Genomic DNA, 20,152 nt, shown 5'->3' on the forward strand with positions numbered 1-20,152 from the left:
TGACTGTTCTCTACTAATCACAAAGATATTGGTACTTTATACTTACTATTTGGAGCATGAGCCGGCATAGTAGGCACTGCCTTGAGCCTCCTCATCCGAGCCGAACTAGGTCAGCCCGGTACTTTACTAGGCGACGATCAAATTTATAACGTCGTCGTAACCGCCCATGCTTTCGTAATAATCTTCTTCATAGTCATGCCCATTATAATTGGGGGCTTTGGAAACTGACTAGTGCCATTAATAATTGGTGCTCCGGACATGGCATTCCCCCGAATAAATAACATGAGCTTCTGACTTCTTCCTCCATCTTTTCTTCTACTATTAGCATCTTCTATGGTAGAAGCAGGTGCAGGAACGGGGTGGACCGTTTACCCCCCACTGGCTGGCAATCTGGCCCATGCAGGAGCATCCGTTGATCTTACAATTTTCTCCTTACATTTAGCCGGAGTCTCTTCTATTTTAGGGGCAATTAATTTCATTACTACTATTATCAACATAAAACCCCCTGCAATATCCCAGTATCAAACCCCCTATTTGTATGATCAGTACTAATTACAGCAGTTCTACTCCTACTATCCCTGCCTGTACTGGCTGCTGGAATTACAATACTTTTAACAGACCGTAATCTTAATACGACATTTTTCGATCCCGCTGGAGGAGGAGACCCTATCCTATATCAACACTTATTCTGATTCTTCGGACATCCTGAAGTTTACATTCTTATCCTGCCAGGGTTCGGAATAATTTCTCACATTGTCACTTACTACTCAGGAAAAAAGAGCCTTTCGGCTATATAGGAATAGTATGGGCAATAATATCTATTGGGTTTTTAGGCTTTATCGTATGAGCTCACCATATGTTTACTGTAGGAATAGACGTAGACACACGAGCATACTTCACATCCGCCACTATAATTATCGCTATTCCAACAGGGAGTAAAAGTATTTAGTTGACTGGCAACACTTCACGGAGGCAATATTAAATGATCTCCAGCTATGCTATGAGCTTTAGGGTTTATTTTCTTATTCACAGTAGGCGGGCTAACAGGCATTGTCCTAGCTAATTCGTCCTTAGACATCGTTCTTCATGATACGTATTATGTTGTAGCTCATTTTCACTATGTGCTCTCAATGGGAGCAGTTTTTGCCATTATGGGAGGATTTGCCCACTGATTCCCCTTATTCTCAGGTTATACTCTTAACGATACTTGAGCAAAGATTCACTTTACAATTATATTTGTGGGAGTAAATATAACTTTCTTCCCTCAGCATTTCCTAGGTTTATCCGGAATACCTCGTCGGTACTCTGACTATCCAGATGCATATACCACCTGAAATACCGTCTCCTCTATAGGATCGTTTATCTCGCTTACAGCGGTGATGCTTATAATTTTTATAATCTGAGAGGCCTTTGCATCCAAACGAGAAGTTGCTATAGTAGAACTTACTACAACTAATATTGAATGACTACATGGATGTCCCCCTCCATATCACACGTTCGAAGAACCTACATATGTAATCCAAAAATAAGAAAGGAAGGAATCGAACCCCCTAAAATTGGTTTCAAGCCAATGTCATAACCACTATGTCTTTCTCAATCAGGAGGTATTAGTAAAATATTACATAACTTTGTCAAGGTTAAATTATAGGTGAAACCCCTATATACCTCTATGGCGTACCCATTTCAACTCGGATTACAGGACGCAACCTCCCCTATTATAGAGGAGCTACTTCATTTTCATGACCATACACTAATAATTGTATTCTTAATCAGTTCTTTAGTTCTCTACATCATTTCCCTAATATTGACTACAAAATTAACTCATACAAGCACAATAGACGCACAGGAAGTAGAAACAGTATGAACTATCCTACCCGCCATTATCCTAATCCTAATCGCTCTACCTTCCTCCGAATCCTTTATATAATAGACGAAATCAATAACCCCTCTTTAACCGTGAAAACAATAGGCCACCAATGATACTGAAGCTATGAATATACTGATTATGAAGACTTAAACTTTGACTCCTACATAATCCCAACACAAGAATTAAAGCCAGGAGAACTCCGACTATTAGAAGTAGACAACCGAGTTGTCCTCCCAATAGAAATAACCATCCGAATACTTATTTCTTCAGAAGACGTTTTGCATTCATGAGCTGTTCCATCACTAGGTCTAAAAACTGACGCTATTCCAGGACGACTAAACCAAACCACCCTTATAGCCATACGACCGGGACTGTATTATGGCCAGTGCTCTGAAATCTGCGGATCTAACCATAGCTTTATACCCATTGTTCTTGAAATAGTCCCCCTATCTTATTTTGAAACCTGATCTGCCTTAATAGTATAACCTAGACTAGACTTACTCATTAAGAAGCTATAAAGCATTAACCTTTTAAGTTAAAGACTGGGAGTTTTAACCTCCCCTTAATGAAATGCCACAGCTAGACACATCCACCTGATTTATTATAATCTTTTCAATATTTCTCACCCTCTTCATTCTATTCCAACTAAAAATTTCAAATCACCACTACCCGGAAAACCCAATAACCAAGTCTACTAAAATCACTAGTCAACATAATCCTTGAGAAAACAAATGAACGAAAATTTATTCGCCTCTTTCGCTGCCCCCTCAATAATAGGTCTCCCTATTGTAGTACTGATCGTCATATTCCCTTCCATTTTATTCCCAGCACCCAATCGCCTAATCAATAATCGGTTAATCTCCATTCAGCAATGATTAATTCAATTAACATCAAAACAAATACTAGCAATTCATAATCAAAAGGGACGAACCTGAGCTCTCATACTTATATCACTAATTCTATTCATTGGTTCAACTAACCTACTTGGACTACTACCCCACTCATTTACGCCCACGACACAACTCTCTATAAACCTCGGAATAGCAATCCCCCTATGAGCAGGGACAGTAATTACCGGTTTCCGCTATAAGACCAAAGCATCCTTGGCACACTTTCTACCCCAAGGCACCCCTCTTCCCCTAATTCCAATACTAGTAATCATCGAAACTATTAGTCTATTCATTCAACCCATAGCTCTAGCCGTTCGATTAACCGCCAATATTACTGCAGGACACCTCCTAATCCATTTGATTGGAGGGGCTACCTTAGCTCTTATTAATATTAGCGCGACCACAGCTTTCATCACTTTTATTATTTTAATTCTATTTACGATTCTAGAGTTTGCTGTTGCCTTAATTCAAGCCTATGTCTTTACCTTACTAGTAAGTCTATACTTACATGACAACACCTAATGACCCACCAAACTCACGCTTACCATATAGTTAACCCAAGCCCATGACCGCTAACAGGAGCCCTTTCTGCCCTTCTTATAACATCGGGTCTTATCATATGATTTCACTATAACTCAATATCCCTACTTACATTAGGATTCACAACCAACCTGCTAACCATATACCAGTGATGACGAGATGTGATCCGAGAAGGCACATTCCAAGGACATCACACCCCTATTGTACAAAAAGGACTACGGTACGGAATAGTTCTTTTTATTGTATCAGAAGTATTTTTCTTTGCAGGCTTCTTTTGAGCCTTTTACCATTCCAGCCTAGCCCCTACTCCTGAACTTGGAGGTTGCTGACCTCCCACCGGCATTATTCCTCTTAACCCACTAGAAGTTCCTCTACTCAACACCTCAGTCCTCCTAGCCTCCGGAGTATCTATTACTTGAGCCCATCATAGTTTAATAGAAGGCAATCGTAAACACATACTTCAAGGCCTATTTATTACAATCTCCTTAGGCGTATATTTTACACTATTACAGGCCTCCGAATACTACGAGACATCTTTTACAATCTCCGACGGAGTGTACGGATCTACCTTTTTTATAGCTACTGGGTTTCGTGTACGGATCTACCTTTTTTATAGCTACTGGGTTTCACGGACTACATGTAATTATTGGCTCCACATTCCTTATCGTGTGCTTTCTCCGACAACTATACTACCACTTCACATCAAACCACCACTTCGGATTTGAAGCCGCTGCATGATATTGACACTTTGTTGATGTAGTCTGACTATTCTTATATGTATCTATTTATTGATGAGGATCCTATTTCTTTAGTATAACTAGTACAATTGACTTCCAATCAGTTAGCTCCAGATCAACCTGGAAAGAAGTAATAAACGTAATACTAACCTTGATAACTAATGTAACCCTAGCGTCCTTACTTGTACTAATCGCATTCTGACTTCCCCAACTAAATATTTATACAGACAAGACAAGCCCCTACGAATGTGGTTTTGACCCCATGGGATCTGCTCGCCTACCTTTCTCTATAAAATTCTTCCTAGTTGCCATCACATTCCTGCTTTTCGACCTAGAAATCGCACTCCTACTCCCACTTCCCTGAGCGTCACAAACCAACAAGTTGACAACAATACTTATCATAGCACTCCTACTAATCTCCCTCCTAGCTGCAAGCCTAGCGTACGAATGAACCGAAAAGGGGCTAGAATGAACCGAATATGATAATTAGTTTAAGCCAAAACAAATGATTTCGACTCATTAGATTATGATTTATCTCATAATTATCATATGTCCATAGTATATATTAATATCTTTCTGGCATTCATTCTTTCTCTAATAGGTATACTTGTTTATCGATCACACCTAATATCATCGCTACTATGCTTAGAGGGCATAATATTATCACTATTTGTAATAATATCTGTAACTATTCTCAACAACCACCTTACATTAGCCAGCATGATACCAATCGTACTACTAGTATTTGCTGCCTGCGAAGCAGCATTAGGACTATCTCTACTAGTTATAGTATCTAACACCTACGGGACTGATTACGTACAAAACCTAAACCTCTTACAATGCTAAAAATTATCATCCCCACTATCATACTGATCCCCCTTACATGAGTATCAAAGCCTAACATAATCTGAATTAACACGACAACATATGGTTTGCTAATCAGCTTAATCAGCTTATTCTACCTGAATCAACCAAATGATAATACATTGAACCCCTCCTTAATATTTTTCTCTGACTCCCTATCAGCACCGCTACTAGCACTTACAACATGACTTCTACCCCTTATACTTATAGCAAGCCAACACCATTTATCAAAAGAACCCTTAACTCGAAAAAAACTATATATTTCAATACTGATTCTTCTCCAGTTGTTCCTAATTATAACTTTCACCGCCTCTGAACTTATCTTCTTTTACATCCTATTTGAGGCAACACTAATCCCAACCCTGATCATTATTACCCGATGGGGGAATCAAACTGAACGACTAAACGCAGGGCTCTACTTCTTATTTTATACTTTAATAGGATCTCTCCCACTCCTAGTAGCTCTCCTTTACATCCACAATTTCATGGGCTCCCTAAATTTTCTCATAATTCAATACTGAATTCAACCTCTGCCAAACTCCTGATCTAATGTTTTCTTATGATTGGCATGCATGATAGCATTCATAGTAAAGATACCTCTATACGGCCTCCACTTGTGACTACCAAAAGCACACGTAGAGGCCCCTATTGCCGGCTCCATGGTACTTGCCGCCGTACTCCTGAAATTAGGAGGCTATGGCATGATACGAATTACAACCCTACTAAACCCCCTGACCAACTTCATAGCGTATCCTTTCATAATATTATCTCTATGAGGCATAATCATAACAAGCTCTATCTGTCTCCGTCAAACAGATCTAAAATCCCTAATTGCATACTCCTCAGTTAGTCATATGGCACTCGTTATTGTAGCGGTTCTTATTCAAACACCATGAAGTTATATAGGTGCAACAGCCCTAATAATTGCCCATGGTTTAACATCCTCGATGCTATTCTGCTTAGCCAACTCCAATTACGAACGAATCCATAGCCGTACTATGATTCTCGCACGAGGACTTCAAACCCTCCTTCCCCTGATAGCAGCCTGATGGTTATTAGCAAGCCTCACAAATCTGGCTCTTCCTCCAACAATTAATCTTATCGGAGAACTATTTGTAGTGATATCCTCATTCTCATGATCCAACATTACTATTATTCTAATAGGAATTAACATCACCATCACTGCCCTATACTCACTTTATATACTAATCACCACACAGCGTGGTAAATATTCCCACCATATCAAAAATATCAAACCGTCATTCACACGAGAAAATGCCCTAATAACCTTGCATCTACTGCCTCTACTCCTCCTATCCCTTAACCCTAAAATTATTCTCGGTCCCATCTACTGTAAGCATAGTTTAACAAAAACATTAGATTGTGAATCTAATAATAAAAGCTCAAACCTTTTTGCTTACCGAAAAAGTACTGCAAGAACTGCTAACTCATGCTCCCATGTATAAGAACATGGCTTTTTCAACTTTTATAGGATAGAAGTAATCCATTGGTCTTAGGAACCAAAAAATTGGTGCAACTCCAAATAAAAGTAATAAATATATTTACTTCATGCATAATCACAGCTCTAGTCATTCTTACTTTGCCCATCATTATAACCTCTACTAAACTCTACAAAAATAAGCTATACCCATACTATGTAAAAACCGCTACTTCTTACGCATTCATAATTAGCATAATTCCCACAATAATATTCATCTACTCAGGACAGGAACCATAAAACTATCCATGAGTTTTAAATTAGACTACTTCTCAATAATCTTTGTGCCCGTAGCCCTTTTTGTCACGTGGTCTATTATAGAGTTTTCTATATGATATATACACTCCGATCCTTATATTAACCGATTTTTCAAGTATCTTCTCTTATTTCTTATTACTATAATAGTCTTAGTCACCGCAAACAACATATTCCAACTATTCATTGGCTGAGAAGGAGTTGGCATTATATCATTTTTACTTATTGGATGATGATACGGCCGAACCGATGCAAATACAGCTGCCCTACAAGCTATCCTCTATAACCGTATTGGAGATGTAGGCTTCATTATAACCATAGCATGGTTTCTATTGAACTTAAACACATGAGACCTTCAACAAATCTTTATTACAACAAACGATAATTTTAATTTGCCGCTACTTGGCTTACTATTAGCAGCTACCGGTAAATCTGCTCAATTCGGCTTACATCCCTGACTCCCCTCAGCCATAGAAGGCCCCACTCCTGTATCAGCCCTACTTCACTCAAGCACAATAGTTGTAGCAGGAGTATTTCTTCTTATCCGCTTTCATCCACTAATAGAGCATAATCAAACTATTCAAACCCTCACTTTATGCTTAGGGGCTATTACTACACTATTTACTGCAATCTGCGCTCTTACACAGAACGATATCAAAAAAATTGTAGCGTTCTCTACCTCAAGCCAACTAGGCCTAATAATAGTAACAATTGGCATTAACCAGCCTTACCTAGCCTTCTTAACATCTGCACTCACGCATTTTTTAAAGCTATGTTATTCATATGTTCAGGGTCAATTATCCACAGCCTAAACGATGAACAAGACATTCGAAAGATAGGTGGCCTATTTAAAGTCCTTCCCTTCACCACAACTTCCCTGATTGTCGGAAGCCTCGCATTAACAGGCATACCTTTCCTTACAGGATTCTACTCCAAAGACCTGATCATCGAGTCCGCTAACACGTCGAATACCAACGCCTGAGCCCTCTTAATTACACTCGTTGCCACATCCCTAACCGCTGCCTACAGCACCCGAATTATATTCTTCGCTCTACTAGGCCAGCCCCGCTTCTCCCCTATAATCCTTATCAACGAGAATAATCCTCTCCTAATTAACTCTATTAAACGACTCCTTATCGGAAGTGTATTTGCAGGATACATTATCTCCCACAGCATCACACCCACCACCATCCCACAGATAACTATGCCTCATTATCTAAAAATGATAGCCCTTGCAGTAACTATCTTGGGTTTCATCCTGGCACTAGAACTAAACCTTACCATACAAGGACTCAAATTTAACTATCCATCTAATTACTTTAAATTTTCCACCCTCCTTGGCTATTATCCAACCATTATGCACCGCCTCACACCTAAAACAAGTTTAACCATCAGCCAGAAATCAGCATCTATACTTCTGGACTCCATCTGACTAGAAAACATCCTACCCAAATCAATCTCGTATTTCCAAATAAAATCTTCTACCCTTATTTCAAATCAAAAGGGTCTCATCAAGCTCTATTTCCTATCGTTCATACTAACTATAATTCTCAGCCTACTAATCCTTAATTACCACGGGTAACTTCCATGATAACCAACACACCAGTTAACAGCGACCAACCTGTAACAATCACCAACCAGGTTCCATAACTATATAAAGCCGCAATACCCATAGCCTCTTCACTAAAAAACCCAGAGTCCCCCGTATCATAAATTACCCAATCCCCTATTCCATTAAACTTTAATACTACCTCCACCTCATCATCCTTCAAAATATAGCAAGCAGTCAACAACTCAGACAATAGACCAGTAATAAAAGCCGCTAGAACAGCCTTATTTGAAACTCACACCTCAGGGTATTGCTCAGTAGCCATAGCAGTTGTATAACCAAATACTACTAATATACCCCCCAAATAAATTAAAAACACTATCAGCCCTAAAAAAGAACCCCCAAAATTCAGAACAATCGCACAACCAATCCCACCGCTAATAATTAGCACAAGCCCACCATAAATAGGAGATGGTTTAGTGGCAAAACCCACAAAACTCATCACAAAAACGATACTTAAAATAAATACAATGTATGTTATCATTATTCCTACATGGAATTTAACCATGACTAATGACATGAAAAATCATCGTTGTATTTCAACTATAAGAACATTAATGACCAACATTCGAAAAACCCACCCACTAGCCAAAATTGTCAACAATTCATTCATTGACCTCCCAGCGCCATCTAACATCTCTGCTTGATGGAATTTCGGGTCCTTATTAGGAGTATGCTTGATTCTACAGATTCTAACAGGTTTATTTCTAGCTATACACTACACATCGGACACGGCCACAGCTTTTTCATCGGTCACCCACATCTGTCGAGACGTTAACTACGGCTGAATTATCCGCTATATACATGCAAATGGCGCTTCCATATTCTTCATCTGCCTATTCATACATGTGGGACGAGGCCTATACTATGGATCCTATGTATTCATAGAAACATGAAACATTGGAATTGTACTACTATTCGCAACCATAGCCACAGCATTCATAGGCTATGTACTGCCGTGAGGACAAATATCATTTTGAGGGGCAACTGTAATCACTAACCTTCTCTCCGCCATCCCCTATATCGGAACCAACTTAGTAGAGTGAATCTGAGGTGGCTTCTCAGTAGACAAAGCAACCTTAACACGATTCTTTGCATTTCATTTTATCTTTCCATTCATCATCGCAGCTCTAGCAATAGTACACCTCCTATTTCTACACGAAACCGGATCCAACAACCCCTCAGGAATCACATCAGACTCAGACAAAATTCCGTTTCACCCCTACTACACAATTAAAGATATCCTAGGAATCCTACTCCTGCTCCTAGTCTTAATATCACTAGTTTTATTTTCACCAGACCTATTAGGAGATCCAGACAACTACACCCCTGCAAACCCCCTAAACACCCCTCCACATATCAAACCTGAATGATACTTCCTATTCGCCTATGCCATCCTACGATCTATCCCTAATAAATTAGGAGGTGTACTCGCCCTAGTATTCTCCATCCTAATTTTAGCATTCATTCCATTCCTCCACACATCTAAGCAACGCAGTATAATATTCCGACCCCTCAGCCAATGCCTATTCTGACTTTTAGTCGCCGATCTTCTCACTTTAACTTGGATTGGAGGACAGCCAGTTGAACACCCTTTCATCATTATCGGACAGGTCGCCTCAATTCTATATTTCACCATCCTATTGATTCTAATGCCAACAATTAGCGTTATCGAAAATAATCTTCTAAAATGAAGAGTCTTTGTAGTATAATCATTACCTTGGTCTTGTAAACCAAAAATGGAGAGTAGTCGCCCTCCCTAAGACTCAAGGAAGAAGCTCTTGCTCCACCATCAGCACCCAAAGCTGAAATTCTTCTTAAACTATTCCCTGACACCCCCTACATTCATATATTGGACCACCTCTACTGTGCTATGTCAGTATCTCCAAAAAATCCTTCTTTCCCTCCCCTATGTACGTCGTGCATTAATGGCTTGCCCCATGCATATAAGCATGTACATGATATTATATCTTTACATAGGACATGTCTAGTCCAATTCCACAACCCATTGATCCTCAACAGTAACTAGATGCATATCACTTAGTCCAATAAGGGCTTAATCACCATGCCTCGAGAAACCATCAATCCTTGCCTGTAATGTCACTCTTCTCGCTCCGGGCCCATGCTAATGTGGGGGTTACTATCATGAAACTATACCTGGCATCTGGTTCTTACCTCAGGGCCATGACTCTATTTATTCCAATCCTACTAATTCTCGCAAATGGGACATCTCGATGGACTAGTGACTAATCAGCCCATGATCACACATAACTGTGGTGTCATGCATTTGGTATCTTTTATTTTTAGGGGGGGAATCTGCTATCACTCATCTATGACCGCAACGGCACTAACTCTAACTTATCTTCTGCTCTCAGGGAATATGCCCGTCGCGGCCCTAATGCAGTCAAATAACTTGTAGCTGGACTTATTCATTATCATTTATCAACTCACGCATAAAATCAAGGTGCTATTCAGTCAATGGTTTCAGGACATATAATTCTAGGACACACGTGTGTACACGTACGTACACGTGTGTACACGTACGTACACGTGTGTACACGTACGTACACGTGTGTACACGTACGTACACGTGTGTACACGTACGTACACGTGTGTACACGTACGTACACGTGTGTACACGTACGTACACGTGTGTACACGTACGTACACGTGTGTACACGTACGTACACGTGTGTACACGTACGTACACGTGTGTACACGTACGTACACGTGTGTACACGTACGTACACGTGTGTACACGTACGTACACGTGTGTACACGTACGTACACGTACGTACACGTACGTACACGTGTGTACACGTACGTACACGTGTGTACACGTACGTACACGTGTGTACACGTACGTACACGCGCAAGACATTAAGTTAACTTATACAAACCCCCCTTACCCCCCATAAACTCATGTCATCTATTATACACTTATTTATGTCCTGCCAAACCCCAAAAACAGGACTAAGTGCATACAATACTCACAAGCTTTATTTAAATTGTATACAAATGTATTGCTACTCTAGTTAACTTAACACAACAGTCTTACACGCATTCGATCTCGTGGTCTATCTATAGATAGCATCCCCTTTTTTTTTCCTCTCATATTTACTATGTATTTTATTTATTATACACACTACAATTTCAGTATAAGTTAATGTAGCTTAATTAATAAAGCAAGGCACTGAAAATGCCAAGATGAGTCGCACGACTCCATAAACACAAAGGTTTGGTCCTAGCCTTCCTATTAGTTCTTAGTAGACTTACACATGCAAGTCTCCACGCCCCAGTGAGAATGCCCTTAAAATCAGCAGTGATCTAAAGGAGCAGGTATCAAGCACACTCTTAAGTAGCTCATAACACCTTGCTAAGCCACACCCCCACGGGATACAGCAGTGATAAAAATTAAGCCATAAACGAAAGTTTGACTAAGCCATACTAAAAAGGGTTGGTAAATTTCGTGCCAGCCACCGCGGTCATACGATTAACCCAAACTAATAGGCCCACGGCGTAAAGCGTGTTTAAGATACCTTTGCACTAAAGTTAAAACTTAACTAAGCCGTAAAAAGCTACAGTTACCATAAAATAGACCACGAAAGTGACTTTATAATAATCTGACTACACGATAGCTAAGACCCAAACTGGGATTAGATACCCCACTATGCTTAGCCCTAAACATAGATAATTTTACAACAAAATAATTCGCCAGAGGACTACTAGCAATAGCTTAAAACTCAAAGGACTTGGCGGTGCTTTATATCCCTCTAGAGGAGCCTGTTCTATAATCGATAAACCCCGATAAACCTCACCACCCTTTGCTAATTCAGTCTATATACCGCCATCTTCAGCAAACCCTCAAAAGGTAGAATAGTAAGCACAATCATTTTACATAAAAAAGTTAGGTCAAGGTGTAACTTATGGGGTGGGAAGAAATGGGCTACATTTTCTACCCAAGAACATTCCACGAACGTTTTTATGAAATTAAAAACTGAAGGAGGATTTAGTAGTAAATTAAGAATAGAGAGCTTAATTGAATAGGGCCATGAAGCACGCACACACCGCCCGTCACCCTCCTCAAGTAATAAGACACAACCATAACCATATTAACTTAACTAAGACACAAGAGGAGACAAGTCGTAACAAGGTAAGCATACCGGAAGGTGTGCTTGGATTAATCAAAGTGTAGCTTAACTAAAGCGTCTGGCCTACACCCAGAAGATTTCATTACTTATGACCACTTTGAACAAAAGCTAGCCCAACTAACCCCAAACTTAAGTATCACAGACATATAAAGTAAAACATTTAGTTAAATAATAAAAGTATAGGAGATAGAAATTTTAATTGGAGCGATAGAGATAGTACCGTAAGGGAATGATGAAAGACATCTTAACAGTATTAAACAGCAAAGATTACCCCTTTTACCTTTTGCATAATGAACTAGCCAGAAACGACTTAACAAAGAGAACTTAAGCTAAGCTCCCCGAAACCAGACGAGCTACCCATAAACAATCTAAAAGGATCAACTCATCTATGTAGCAAAATAGTGAGAAGATTTGTGGGTAGAGGTGAAAAGCCTAACGAGCCTGGTGATAGCTGGTTGCCCACAAACAGAATTTTAGTTCAACTTTAAATTTACCTAAAAAAAACAAAATTTTAATGTAAATTTAAAATATAGTCTAAGAAGGTACAGCTTCTTAGAATCAGGATACAACCTTTATTAGAGAGTATATACTAACATCACCATAGTTGGCTTAAAAGCAGCCACCAATTGAGAAAGCGTTCCAGCTCAACAAACAATATAACTTAATCCCAATCATATTACATCAACTCCTAATTATACCTCCTGGGCCATTCTATTTAAATATAGAAGCAACAATGCTAGTATGAGTAACAAGAACTATTTTCTCCCCGCATAAGCTTATATCAGAAACGGATAGACCACTGATAGTTAACAATCTGATAATATCAACCCAAAAATGAAATACTTATCTACCCTATTGTTAACCCAACACAGGCATGCATTTAAGGAAAGATTAAAAGGAGTAAAAGGAACTCGGCAAACACAAACCCCGCCTGTTTACCAAAAACATCACCTCCAGCATTTCTAGTATTGGAGGCACTGCCTGCCCAGTGACACTTGTTTAACGGCCGCGGTATCCTGACCGTGCAAAGGTAGCATAATCATTTGTTCTCTAAATAAGGACTTGTATGAATGGCCACACGAGGGTTTAACTGTCTCTTATTCCCAATCAGTGAAATTGACCTTCCCGTGAAGAGGCGGGAATGCCACAATAAGACGAGAAGACCCTATGGAGCTTTAATTAACTAACCCAAACTTATGGATACTAAATACCTACAAGGCATAACATTACACCATTATTGTGGGTTAGCAATTTAGGTTGGGGTGACCTCGGAATATAAAAAAACTCCCGAGTGATTAAAATTTAGACCCACAAGTCAAAATATAACATCACTTATTGATCCAATAATTTTTGATCAACGGAACAAGTTACCCTAGGGATAACAGCGCAATCCTATTCAAGAGTCCATATCGACAATAGGGTTTACGACCTCGATGTTGGATCAGGACATCCTAATGGTGCAGCAGCTATTAAGGGTTCGTTTGTTCAACGATTAAAGTCCTACGTGATCTGAGTTCAGACCGGAGTAATCCAGGTCGGTTTCTATCTATTATATAACCTCCCCCAGTACGAAAGGACAAGGGATGTAAGGCCTACCTCACAAAGGCGCCTTAAAACTAATAGATGAAGTCAACTCAATCTAACCAGTTTATCTCCTCATAAGCCCGAGAAAAGGGGCTTTGTTAGGGTGGCAGAGCCCGGTAACTGCGTAAAACTTAAACCTTTATTATCAGAGGTTCAATTCCTCTCCCTAACAAAATGTTCTTTATCAACATTATCTCTCTTATCATCCCAATCCTTCTTGCCGTAGCCTTCCTCACCCTCGTTGAACGAAAAGTCTTAGGCTACATACAACTTCGAAAAGGGCCTAATATCGTAGGCCCCTACGGCCTCCTTCAACCAATCGCAGATGCAGTAAAACTCTTCACAAAAGAACCTCTACGACCACTTACATCCTCCATATCAATATTCATTCTAGCCCCCATTCTAGCTCTATCACTAGCCCTAACTATATGAATCCCTCTCCCAATGCCCTACCCACTCATTAATATAAACTTAGGAGTCCTATTCATACTAGCAATATCAAGTCTCGCCGTATACTCCATCCTTTGGTCAGGATGAGCCTCAAACTCCAAATACGCTCTAATCGGAGCCCTCCGAGCAGTAGCTCAAACAATCTCATATGAAGTAACACTAGCAATCATTCTCCTATCAGTCCTCCTAATAAACGGGTCATTTACACTATCCACACTAATTATCACCCAAGAACATATATGACTAATCTTTCCGGCCTGGCCCCTAGCCATGATATGATTCATTTCTACTCTAGCAGAAACTAACCGAGCCCCCTTCGACTTAACTGAAGGAGAATCCGAACTAGTTTCTGGATTTAACGTAGAGTATGCAGCGGGTCCTTTTGCCCTATTCTTTCTAGCAGAGTACGCAAATATCATTATAATAAATATCCTCACAACAATTCTATTCTTCGGTGCATTCCACAACCCATTTATACCAGAACTCTACTCTATTAACTTCACTATAAAAACCCTCTTACTAACTATCTGCTTCCTATGAATTCGAGCATCATACCCTCGATTCCGCTATGATCAATTAATACACTTATTGTGAAAAAATTTTCTACCCCTAACTTTAGCCCTATGCATATGACATGTTGCCTTACCCATTATTACCGCGAGTATCCCACCCCAAACATAAGAAATATGTCTGATAAAAGAGTTACTTTGATAGAGTAAATAATAGAGGTTTAAATCCTCTTATTTCTAGAATAATAGGCTTCGAACCTAATCTTAAGAATTCAAAGATCTTCGTGCTACCAAACTTACACTATATTCTACAGTAAGGTCAGCTAAATTAAGCTATCGGGCCCATACCCCGAAAATGTTGGTTTATACCCTTCCCGTACTAATAAAACCCCCTATTCTCACTATTATTATAGCAACTATCATGGCAGGGACCATAATCGTCATACTAAGCTCGCACTGATTACTGATCTGAATTGGATTCGAAATAAACATGCTAGCCATCATCCCTATCCTCATAAAAAAGTATAATCCACGAGCCATAGAAGCCTCTACAAAATATTTTCTTACACAAGCTACTGCCTCAATATTACTAATAATAGGAGTCACCATTAACCTTCTTTACTCCGGCCAATGAGTAATCTCAAAAATCTCAAACCCCATCGCATCCATCATAATAACCACCGCCCTAACAATAAAACTAGGCCTATCTCCATTCCACTTCTGAGTTCCCGAAGTAGCACAAGGAGTAACACTTATATCAGGAATAATCCTACTAACATGACAAAAAATCGCACCTATATCCATCCTATATCAAATCTCCCCATCAATTAACACCAACCTTCTTATACTAATAGCCCTCGCATCCGTTCTAGTAGGAGGCTGAGGCGGACTAAATCAAACTCAACTACGAAAAATCATAGCATACTCCTCCATTGCCCACATAGGCTGAATAGCCGCTATCATTATTTACAACCCTACAATAATAATCCTAAACTTAACTTTATATATTCTAATAACACTATCTACCTTCATACTATTCATATTAAACTCATCCACCACAACCTTATCCTTATCCCACATATGAAATAAATTTCCCCTAATCACCTCCATAATCTTAATCTTAATATTATCCCTAGGAGGACTACCCCCATTATCTGGCTTCATCCCTAAATGAATAATTATTCAAGAATTAACAAAAAATAACATAATTATTATTCCAACACTAATAGCCATCACCGCTCTACTTAACTTATATTTCTACCTGCGACTCACATATAGCACCGCACTTACCATATTCCCGTCCACAAATAACATAAAAATAAAATGACAATTCGAGTACACAAAAAAGGCAACCCTACTACCCCCCTTAATCATTATCTCAACTATACTACTCCCGCTAACACCTATATTATCAGTCTTGGACTAGGAGTTTAGGTTAGACCAGACCAAGAGCCTTCAAAGCTCTCAAGCAAGTGCTATACACTTAACCCCTGACCAAATCACCTCTAAGGGCTGCAAGAATCTATCTTACATCAATTGAATGCAAATCAAACACTTTAATTAAGCTAAGCCCTCCCTAGATTGGTGAGCTTCTACCTCACGAAATTTTAGTTAACAGCTAAATACCCTAGTAACTGGCTTCAATCTACCTTCTCCCGCCGCGTAGAAAAAAAAGGCGGGAGAAGCCCCGGCGGCGTCTAGGCTGCTTCTTTGAATTTGCAATTCAATATGAAAATTCACCACAGAGCTTGGCAAAAAGAGGACTTAAACCTCTATTTTTAGATTTACAGTCTAATGCTTTTATCAGCCATTTTACCTATGTTCATTAACCGATGACTGTTCTCTACTAATCACAAAGATATTGGTACTTTATACTTACTATTTGGAGCATGAGCCGGCATAGTAGGCACTGCCTTGAGCCTCCTCATCCGAGCCGAACTAGGTCAGCCCGGTACTTTACTAGGCGACGATCAAATTTATAACGTCGTCGTAACCGCCCATGCTTTCGTAATAATCTTCTTCATAGTCATGCCCATTATAATTGGGGGCTTTGGAAACTGACTAGTGCCATTAATAATTGGTGCTCCGGACATGGCATTCCCCCGAATAAATAACATGAGCTTCTGACTTCTTCCTCCATCTTTTCTTCTACTATTAGCATCTTCTATGGTAGAAGCAGGTGCAGGAACGGGGTGGACCGTTTACCCCCCACTGGCTGGCAATCTGGCCCATGCAGGAGCATCCGTTGATCTTACAATTTTCTCCTTACATTTAGCCGGAGTCTCTTCTATTTTAGGGGCAATTAATTTCATTACTACTATTATCAACATAAAACCCCCTGCAATATCCCAGTATCAAACCCCCCTATTTGTATGATCAGTACTAATTACAGCAGTTCTACTCCTACTATCCCTGCCTGTACTGGCTGCTGGAATTACAATACTTTTAACAGACCGTAATCTTAATACGACATTTTTCGATCCCGCTGGAGGAGGAGACCCTATCCTATATCAACACTTATTCTGATTCTTCGGACATCCTGAAGTTTACATTCTTATCCTGCCAGGGTTCGGAATAATTTCTCACATTGTCACTTACTACTCAGGGAAAAAAGAGCCTTTCGGCTATATAGGAATAGTATGGGCAATAATATCTATTGGGTTTTTAGGCTTTATCGTATGAGCTCACCATATGTTTACTGTAGGAATAGACGTAGACACACGAGCATACTTCACATCCGCCACTATAATTATCGCTATTCCAACAGGAGTAAAAGTATTTAGTTGACTGGCAACACTTCACGGAGGCAATATTAAATGATCTCCAGCTATGCTATGAGCTTTAGGGTTTATTTTCTTATTCACAGTAGGCGGGCTAACAGGCATTGTCCTAGCTAATTCGTCCTTAGACATCGTTCTTCATGATACGTATTATGTTGTAGCTCATTTTCACTATGTGCTCTCAATGGGAGCAGTTTTTGCCATTATGGGAGGATTTGCCCACTGATTCCCCTTATTCTCAGGTTATACTCTTAACGATACTTGAGCAAAGATTCACTTTACAATTATATTTGTGGGAGTAAATATAACTTTCTTCCCTCAGCATTTCCTAGGTTTATCCGGAATACCTCGTCGGTACTCTGACTATCCAGATGCATATACCACCTGAAATACCGTCTCCTCTATAGGATCGTTTATCTCGCTTACAGCGGTGATGCTTATAATTTTTATAATCTGAGAGGCCTTTGCATCCAAACGAGAAGTTGCTATAGTAGAACTTACTACAACTAATATTGAATGACTACATGGATGTCCCCCTCCATATCACACGTTCGAAGAACCTACATATGTAATCCAAAAATAAGAAAGGAAGGAATCGAACCCCCTAAAATTGGTTTCAAGCCAATGTCATAACCACTATGTCTTTCTCAATCAGGAGGTATTAGTAAAATATTACATAACTTTGTCAAGGTTAAATTATAGGTGAAACCCCTATATACCTCTATGGCGTACCCATTTCAACTCGGATTACAGGACGCAACCTCCCCTATTATAGAGGAGCTACTTCATTTTCATGACCATACACTAATAATTGTATTCTTAATCAGTTCTTTAGTTCTCTACATCATTTCCCTAATATTGACTACAAAATTAACTCATACAAGCACAATAGACGCACAGGAAGTAGAAACAGTATGAACTATCCTACCCGCCATTATCCTAATCCTAATCGCTCTACCTTCCCTCCGAATCCTTTATATAATAGACGAAATCAATAACCCCTCTTTAACCGTGAAAACAATAGGCCACCAATGATACTGAAGCTATGAATATACTGATTATGAAGACTTAAACTTTGACTCCTACATAATCCCAACACAAGAATTAAAGCCAGGAGAACTCCGACTATTAGAAGTAGACAACCGAGTTGTCCTCCCAATAGAAATAACCATCCGAATACTTATTTCTTCAGAAGACGTTTTGCATTCATGAGCTGTTCCATCACTAGGTCTAAAAACTGACGCTATTCCAGGACGACTAAACCAAACCACCCTTATAGCCATACGACCGGGACTGTATTATGGCCAGTGCTCTGAAATCTGCGGATCTAACCATAGCTTTATACCCATTGTTCTTGAAATAGTCCCCCTATCTTATTTTGAAACCTGATCTGCCTTAATAGTATAACCTAGACTAGACTTACTCATTAAGAAGCTATAAAGCATTAACCTTTTAAGTTAAAGACTGGGAGTTTTAACCTCCCCTTAATGAAATGCCACAGCTAGACACATCCACCTGATTTATTATAATCTTTTCAATATTTCTCACCCTCTTCATTCTATTCCAACTAAAAATTTCAAATCACCACTACCCGGAAAACCCAATAACCAAGTCTACTAAAATCACTAGTCAACATAATCCTTGAGAAAACAAATGAACGAAAATTTATTCGCCTCTTTCGCTGCCCCCTCAATAATAGGTCTCCCTATTGTAGTACTGATCGTCATATTCCCTTCCATTTTATTCCCAGCACCCAATCGCCTAATCAATAATCGGTTAATCTCCATTCAGCAATGATTAATTCAATTAACATCAAAACAAATACTAGCAATTCATAATCAAAAGGGACGAACCTGAGCTCTCATACTTATATCACTAATTCTATTCATTGGTTCAACTAACCTACTTGGACTACTACCCCACTCATTTACGCCCACGACACAACTCTCTATAAACCTCGGAATAGCAATCCCCCTATGAGCAGGGACAGTAATTACCGGTTTCCGCTATAAGACCAAAGCATCCTTGGCACACTTTCTACCCCAAGGCACCCCTCTTCCCCTAATTCCAATACTAGTAATCATCGAAACTATTAGTCTATTCATTCAACCCATAGCTCTAGCCGTTCGATTAACCGCCAATATTACTGCAGGACACCTCCTAATCCATTTGATTGGAGGGGCTACCTTAGCTCTTATTAATATTAGCGCGACCACAGCTTTCATCACTTTTATTATTTTAATTCTATTTACGATTCTAGAGTTTGCTGTTGCCTTAATTCAAGCCTATGTCTTTACCTTACTAGTAAGTCTATACTTACATGACAACACCTAATGACCCACCAAACTCACGCTTACCATATAGTTAACCCAAGCCCATGACCGCTAACAGGAGCCCTTTCTGCCCTTCTTATAACAT

The 20,152-nt window shown here is 39.5% G+C and overlaps 1 pseudogene; it reads left to right on the forward strand.

Moving 5' to 3' along the window:
* The first annotated feature begins 11,491 nt into the window (after window positions 1-11,491).
* Window positions 11,492-12,446, forward strand: LOC144310101 (18S ribosomal RNA; annotated as a pseudogene).
* The last annotated feature ends 7,706 nt before the right edge of the window (window positions 12,447-20,152 follow it).

The sequence above is a fragment of the Canis aureus genome, unplaced genomic scaffold (genome assembly GCF_053574225.1).
Source record: "Canis aureus isolate CA01 unplaced genomic scaffold, VMU_Caureus_v.1.0 ptg000407l_RagTag, whole genome shotgun sequence".
NCBI lineage: Eukaryota > Metazoa > Chordata > Mammalia > Carnivora > Canidae > Canis > Canis aureus.